Genomic DNA, 8,373 nt, shown 5'->3' on the forward strand with positions numbered 1-8,373 from the left:
TATCAAACCAGATACCACTAGAGGAGTTTGTGATTACCAGTGGGGAGGTGAGGAAGCATCTGCTAGATTTGGATGTGCCAAAGGCTATAGGCCTGGATGGAGTCTCACCATGAATTCTAAAGGAAGGAGCAGAAGCACTGTGCTTGCCACTCTCCATGGTGTACAACAAATCACTGGCAACAGATGAACTGCCAAAAATTTGGAAGACTGCCAATGTAGTCCCAATATACAAGAAGGGTGATAGACAGGAGGCACTGAACTACAGGCCAGAGTCCCTAACCTGCATTCCATGCAAGATGACAGAGAAGATTGTGCGAAAAAAGCTAGTGGAACATCTGGAGCAAAGAAACTTTGTAACACAACATCAGCATGGGTTCAGGAATGGCAAATCATGCCTAACAGGTTTAATTGAGTTCTATGACCAGGCAACAAAAATCAGGCAAGAGAGAGAGGGGTGGGCAGACTGCATATTTCTAGACTGCCAGAAAGCTTTTGACACAGTACCACATAAGAGACTAGAGCACAAACTGGAGATGCAGGCAGGAGTGAAAGGGAAGGTACTCAACTAGATAAGGGAGTACCTAAGCAACAGGACACAGCGAGTCACCGTGAGGGGTGAGGTCTCGGAGTGGCGGGGAGTCACCAGTGGAGTCCCACAGGGATCATTCCTTGGACCTATACTGTTTCTGATATACGTAAATGATCTCCCAGAAGGAATTGAATAGTTCCTCTCAATGTTTGCTGATGATGCAAAAATTATGAGGAGGATCAAGACAGAGGAGGATAGTATGAGGCTACAAGATGACCTAGACAAACTGAAGGAATGGTCCGACAAATGGCTATTAAAGTTCAACCCAAGTAAATGTAAGGTAATGAAGCTAGGAGGAGGAACTAGGAGGCCAGTCACTGGATACCGAATGGGAGATGAAGTCTTTCACGAAACGGACCGAGAGAAAGATCTAGGAGTTGATATCACGCCAAACCTGTCTCCTGAAGCCCACATCAAAAGAATAACACCAGCGGCCTATGCGAGGCTGGCTAACATAAGAACTGCTTTCAGAAACCTGTGTAAGGAATCCTTCAGAATCTTGTACACCACATATGTAAGACCAATCCTGGAGTATGCGGCCCCAGCGTGGAGCACGTATCTAGTCAAGCACAAGACGAAGCTGGAAAAAGTTCAGAGGTATGCCGCTAGGCTAGTCCCAGAAATAAGAGGCATGACTTAGCAGGACAGACTACGTGAACTGCACCTCACGTCGCTGGAAGACCGAAGAGCTAGGGCATATGATCACCACATACAAAATTTTCAGAGGAATTGACAGAGTGGACAAGGGTGGATTATTTAACACGGATGACACACTCACAAAGGGACACAGGTGGAAGCTGAGTACCCAAATGAGTCACAGAGACATTAGAAAGAACTTTTTCAGTGTCAGAGTAGTTAGTAAATGGAATGCACTAGGAAGTGATGTAGTGGAGGCTGACAACTGGTCAATATCTGCCACCAAATTATCCCAGGATCAAGTGCCTCAAGGATAAAGTCCAGCTTTGAAAACACGCCTTAGCAGCTCTTCTTAGAAAGAAATATTAACAAATTGTTTCTGAAGGTTACTGATGTACTCCTGAGTTACCTTGTGAAGGTTGCTGCAGCTAGGTGATTTGTTGCAGGCGTTGTTACAATGTTCAGGAGCAAAAGATGCCATGTAATTCCTGCCAACAAATGATATTATTATTATTAGTAGTAGTAGTAGTATTTAACACAAAGTGTCCCGTCGAATATACATCACATTATGGCGGCCAGAATATAGTGTACTAAGATCATATTGCGTCTCGATTTGACGAACTGTTTCGTTTTCTATTCGAGGATCCTCGGTTAGGTTAGGTTAGGTAAGGTTATCTTGATATGATTTCAGGGCTTTTTTAGTGTCCCCGCGGCCTGGTCCTCGACCAGGCCTCCATCCCCAGGAAGCAGCCCGTGACAGCTGACTAACACCCAGGTACCTATTTTACTGCTAGGTAACAGGAGCATAGGGTGAAAGAAACTCTGCCCATTGTTTCTCGCCGGCGCCTGGGATCGAACCCAGGACCACAGGATCACAAGTCCAGCGTGCTGTCCGCTCAGCCGACCAGCTCCCAAGGTTTGGGCAATTTAGTTCACAATTTTTGTGAGATGGTGACAACTGGAGTGGACGGCCTGTCCACTCCTTCCTCTTATTATTCTTTCTTATTATTATTAGACAGGTCACCTGCTACCTGTACCTCGTGACCTGCCCCTTGGTCCCCTACCCCTAGGTCCCCTACCCCTAGGTCACCTGCCCCTAGGTCCCCTGCCCCTAGGTCCCCTGCCAGTTACACCTCGTGACCTGCCCCTAGGTCCCCTGCCCCTCGGTCCCCTACCCCTAGGTCCCCTGCCCCTAGGTCCCCTACCCCTAGGTCCCCTGCCCCTAGGTTCCCTGCCAGTTACACCTCGTGAGCTGCCCCTAAGTCCCCTGCCCCTAGGTCCCCTGCCAGTTACACCTGGTGACCTGCCCCTAGGTCCCCTACCCCTAGGTCACCTGCCCCTAGGTCCCCTGCCAGTTACACCTGGTGACCTGCCCCTAGGTCACCTGCCCCTAGGTCCCCTGCCCCTAGGTCACCTGCCCCTAGGTCCCCTGCCAGTTACACCTCGTGACCTGCCCCTAGGTCACCTGCCCCTAGGTCCCCTGCCAGTTACACCTCGTGACCTGCCCCTAGGTCCCCTGCCCCTCGGTCCCCTACCCCTAGGTCCCCTGCCCCTAGGTCCCCTACCCCTAGGTCCCCTGCCCCTAGGTCCCCTGCCAGTTACACCTCGTGAGCTGCCCCTAAGTCCCCTGCCCCTAGGTCCCCTGCCAGTTACACCTGGTGACCTGCCCCTAGGTCCCCTACCCCTAGGTCACCTGCCCCTAGGTCCCCTGCCAGTTACACCTGGTGACCTGCCCCTAGGTCACCTGCCCCTAGGTCTCCTGCCCCTAGGTCACCTGCCCCTAGGTCCCCTGCCAGTTACACCTCGTGACCTGCCCCTAGGTCACCTGCCCCTAGGTCCCCTGCCAGTTACACCTGGTGACCTGCCCCTAGGTCACCTGCCCCTAGGTCTCCTGCCCCTAGGTCACCTGCCCCTAGGTCCCCTGCCAGTTACACCTCGTGACCTGCCCCTAGGTCACCTGCCCCTAGGTCCCCTGCCAGTTACACCTGGTGACCTGCCCCTAGGTCACCTGCCCCTAGGTCTCCTGCCCCTAGGTCACCTGCCCCTAGGTCCCCTGCCAGTTACACCTCGTGACCTGCCCCTAGGTCACCTGCCCCTAGGTCCCCTGCCAGTTACACCTGGTGACCTGCACCTAGGTCACCCACCATCCGGGCTGCAGGCGGCCTGTGCCTTAGAGAGCAGAGTGTTATTACCCTCCAAACACACGCGAGCCGCTGCCCCAGCCCGCCTGACACCAGGCTCCCGTCTGCAGACTTCTCACTTATAATTACCAGTAGAGACAGTTGGTGTTGGGTGGTGGTGGAGTGACTGGTACCATGCTTTAGTGGTAGTAAAGACAGCGTGTACTAACACTTGATGGGACCTGATTAACCCAGTACCATCCATAGCCTAAGTTAAGCTAATATTTTATATTAGGATAAGTTAGGCTAGGCTACGTTAAGTATAAAACTCCATAATTTGGTTTGGAGCCAACAAATTGGGATTCTTGAGTATGATACTCCAGTGTCCGGTTAGAAGGACCACAAATATTTGATCACAGGCACACATGATCACAGGCACACATGATCACAGGCACACATGATCACAGGCACACAGGCCTGACGGCTGAGTGGACAGCCCTCAGGATTCGTAGTCCTAAGGGTCCTGGTTTCACCTCCGGCGAAGGCGGAAATAAATGGACAGAGTTGTTCACCTGGCAGTAAATAGGTACCTGCGAGTTAGACAGCTGCTACGGGCTGCTTCCTGGGGATGTGTGTGTGTGTGAAAGAAAACTAATCAGTTGATTGATTGATAGTTGAGAGGCGGGACTAAAGAGCCGGAGCTCAACCCCCGCGAGCACAACTAGGTGAGTATTTATGATCACAGACGCATAATTAAGGTCTCAGGTGAGTGCCTTTTCTGTGAGGGGGAGGGGGTGGGGGGGGGTTATGGGAGGGGTTGAGGTGATGGGAGGGGGAGGGGGTGTGGCGATGGGAGGGGGAGGAGGGGAGACAGTGGAGGCGCCGCAATGTTATTATTCATCACCACATCCAGACGCTTATCAAACTTCTTCTCCCCCCCCCCCCCAACCTCTGCACCCCTCACCTCTTTTTCCCTCCCTCCCCCCCCCCCCCAACCTCTGCACCCCTCACCTCTTTTTCCCTCCCTCCCCCCTCTTCCGCCGACCTCCTCCTTCCCCCCCCCACTCCCTACTATTCCCTGCCCCTCCCCCACCTCCGGCCGCCGTGGTGACTTCGACCTCAAGTGACCTTGACCTGCAGCGGGTGCTGGCGGCAGTGTGCTGGTAGTACTGACCTCTCACTGACCACGGCAAGTGGGGTCTAGCTCCTGGTGCCCCGCCTCCTAGTCCTGTTGTACCTTTTGCGTTAGTATTGATTTAGTCTCATGTTCGAATTCTTCGTCAACTATGGCGTTAAAGGTGTGGGCGGAGGTGGCTTCCATAACTTCTTTCAGAAATTCCTCTTGTTGAGCGTTTGTTAAGGGTACTAATATTTCCTCATTTGCTTCTCCAGCTTCCACTTATGTCGTCTCATCCTACTTGCTCTCTGTTTAAAGAGGCTGTCTTTGTCCATCTAGTCAACTCCTCTCATTATCTTCAATGTTTTGATTATGTCTCTTCTGTTTCTTCTCTCCAGTGTTACGGGGGGCTATAGCTTCCTTATACCTTTGACACAAATCTTGTTGTAAACCTTTGTACTTTTCAACCAAGATTTTTAGCATCACCAGGTGCTGATTTCTGGCCGGTGCTGCATATTAGTTTCATAAAGATTGTGTAGATTGCTTTGAAAGAGTCCTGACTGAGGGTTCTAAATGATGTGTTAATATTAGCCAGCGTGCCATGTGTTGTGCCTTGGTTGTGTCTCTGGTCTTATTGGTCCAGTTATGTCCACTCGCAAATATTTTTCTTTCTTCGATTCCTGTAGTTGCCTTCCCCTTATGATATAGATACTGCTTAGTCTTCCTTCTCCCTTTCTCACCTTAATTACCTTACATTTGTTGGGATATAGTTCTAGCAACCATTTGTTTGCCACCTCTGAATATTATTAGGGTGACCCTGTAACCTTCTGTAGTCCTGTGTCTTTACATTCCTAATTAGCGCTGCATTGTCTGCACACGTAGACCTGTACGAGCTCACTCCCTCGCGTAGGTCATTCCCATAAATTAGGAACAAGAGGGGTCCAAGGACCGACCCTTAAGAAATTCCACTAGTTGCCCTTCTTCAGCTCGAAGCCTCGTCTCTGACTGTCAATCTATGTTGTCTGTCCTTCAGCATCTTCCCAGTTATTCATGCTTCTCCATCTTGCACCAACCCGTCCTCTCCAGCTGTCACCACGGACAGAAAATAATGAGTTAAAATGCCTGAAAGTAACCTAACCTAACCTAACCGACGACCCACGCCTTGAAAACTTTAACTTTTGTGAGCCGCTATGGTTTATAGTACAAGGTGTTTCGTCCATTAGAGATGTTGACGTCGAGATGCCATATTCTACTCGAGAGGACAAGTTGCTTGTGCACCGACCTTTCAGAAGGAACACTAGCAAGCACTTCCTGACAATCTAGGAAGATATAGTCAACCCAGCCTTTACTTCCTGTCTTTTTTTATTAATCTTGTAAGCGAACTTTATCAAGTTTGTCTGGCACGACTTTCTCAACTGAATCCTCGCTGGACTTGTTTACACATTTTGTTCAGTCCAGATGTTGAATTATTTCTCAACCTGAGCATTACATGATATGTGACACCAGGTGACTGTCTGAATATAGTGGTGGGGGAGGGTGACTGTGTCTGGTGATAGTGGTGGGGGAGGGTGACTGTCTGCCTATAGTGGTGGGGGAGGGTGACTGTGTCTGGTGATAGTGGTGGGGGAGAGTGACTGTGTCTGGTGATAGTGGTGGGGGAGGGTGACTGTGTGTGGTGATAGTGGTGGGGGAGAGTGACTGTGTCTGGTGATAGTGGTGGGGGAGGGTGACTGTGTGTGGTGATAGTGGTGGGGGAGAGTGACTGTGTCTGGTGATAGTGGTGGGGGAGGGTGACTGTGTGTGGTGATAGTGGTGGGGGAGAGTGACTGTGTCTGGTGATAGTGGTGGGGGAGGGTGACTGTGTGTGGTGATAGTGGTGGGGGAGAGTGACTGTGTCTGGTGATAGTGGTGGGGGAGGGTGACTGTGTGTGGTGATAGTGGTGGGGGAGAGTGACTGTGTGTGGTGATAGTGGTGGGGGAGGGTGACTGTGTCTGGTGATAGTGGTGGGGGAGAGTGACTGTGTGTGGTGATAGTGGTGGGGGAGGGTGACTGTGTCTGGTGATAGTGGTGGGGGAGAGTGACTGTGTGTGGTGATAGTGGTGGGGGAGGGTGACTGTGTGTGGTGATAGTGGTGGGGGAGGGTGACTGTGTGTGGTGATAGTGGTGGGGGAGGGTGACTGTGTGTGGTGATAGTGGTGGGGGAGGGTGACTGTGTGTGGTGATAGTGGTGGGGGAGGGTGACTGTGTGTGGTGATAGTGGTGGGGGAGGGTGACTGTGTCTGGTGATAGTGGTGGGGGAGGGTGACTGTGTCTGGTGATAGTGGTGGGGGAGAGTGACTGTGTCTGGTGATAGTGGTGGGGGAGGGTGACTGTGTGTGGTGATAGTGGTGGGGGAGAGTGACTGTGTCTGGTGATAGTGGTGGGGGAGGGTGACTGTGTGTGGTGATAGTGGTGGGGGAGGGTGACTGTGTCTGGTGATAGTGGTGGGGGAGAGTGACTGTGTCTGGTGATAGTGGTGGGGGAGGGTGACTGTGTGTGGTGATAGTGGTGGGGGAGAGTGACTGTGTCTGGTGATAGTGGTGGGGGAGGGTGACTGTGTCTGGTGATAGTGGTGGGGGAGGGTGACTGTGTCTGGTGATAGTGGTGGGGGAGAGTGACTGTGTGTGGTGATAGTGGTGGGGGAGAGTGACTGTGTCTGGTGATAGTGGTGGGGGAGGGTGACTGTGTGTGGTGATAGTGGTGGGGGAGGGTGACTGTGTCTGGTGATAGTGGTGGGGGAGGGTGACTGTGTGTAGTGATAGTGGTGGGGGAGGGTGACTGTGTCTCACGGTAACATAAGTTCATTGGTGGTCTTCCTCATTCTCAATGTCCAGGGCACTGCTGGACATTGTACTCTCACCGTTGTGCCCATGCCAGTAACCCCCGCCCCCCTCCCCCATACTCCACCCCACATTAATATAATACTAACCCCTGGCCCCCCCTCCCCCCCTCCTTCCCAACGATTGAAATTGAAATTGAAATTGAAATATGTTTATTTCTTTGTGTAAAATACACACAAAGGGATGAGACAGTTCAAGCTACTCTCAAATAGATGAGTACAACGTGTTTATACATATATATAGACACATCACAAACAATAATTATATTACTGAACATTCTCAGTTATTAACATATACATTTCTTTCCTTACACATGTAGTATGTTACCAGACGTACACACAAATACTTTTATGACCAGGTATGTAGACAATTTGCAATAGACATTCAGACAATTCAACAAAAGGTTACAATCTTAGTGCAAAATTCTTATATCTCTCTCCAGAATATCATCAACCTTTCCGTTATGACACATGCAGACTATTTGTTCAGGAACAGTCCTTATCTCAGTGTTTCTGTATACATTAATCAACGGACAATCAAGAACATAATGGGCAAGGGTGTGAGACCTTAACATACCACATAGTTTACACTTCGTGTCATTATCATGAACACCTATCCCATATTCCCAGTAATATTTGTACCCAAGCCTGAGCCGCATGTGTACAGTCGCTCCAAACATTTTTCCTTTTACAATAAGTGAAATGGGTGTTTTGACTCACACACATATAGTGTTGCACGGTTTGGCTTCCCTTGTACATTATACCTCTCCTCGCCACTTTTGCCTGTGCCCGAATATTTCTGATTTTGCTTCTTATTTGTCTCATTTGAGAAAAGAGATTCAATGTAATTTTGTGGTTTTAATGTGGCACGTTTGGCCAGGTCAGCCGCCACCTCGTTGAGCACTATTCCAACATGAGATGGAATCCACATTAATTTCACTTTATTTCACAATTTCACTTATTTGTGACCTTTCAGCTGTATCTCATTTATTCTTTTCTTACAATCCTCAACTATGGACATGAAGACTGGAT

The sequence above is a fragment of the Procambarus clarkii genome, chromosome 43 (genome assembly GCF_040958095.1).
Source record: "Procambarus clarkii isolate CNS0578487 chromosome 43, FALCON_Pclarkii_2.0, whole genome shotgun sequence".
Lineage (NCBI taxonomy): Eukaryota > Metazoa > Arthropoda > Malacostraca > Decapoda > Cambaridae > Procambarus > Procambarus clarkii.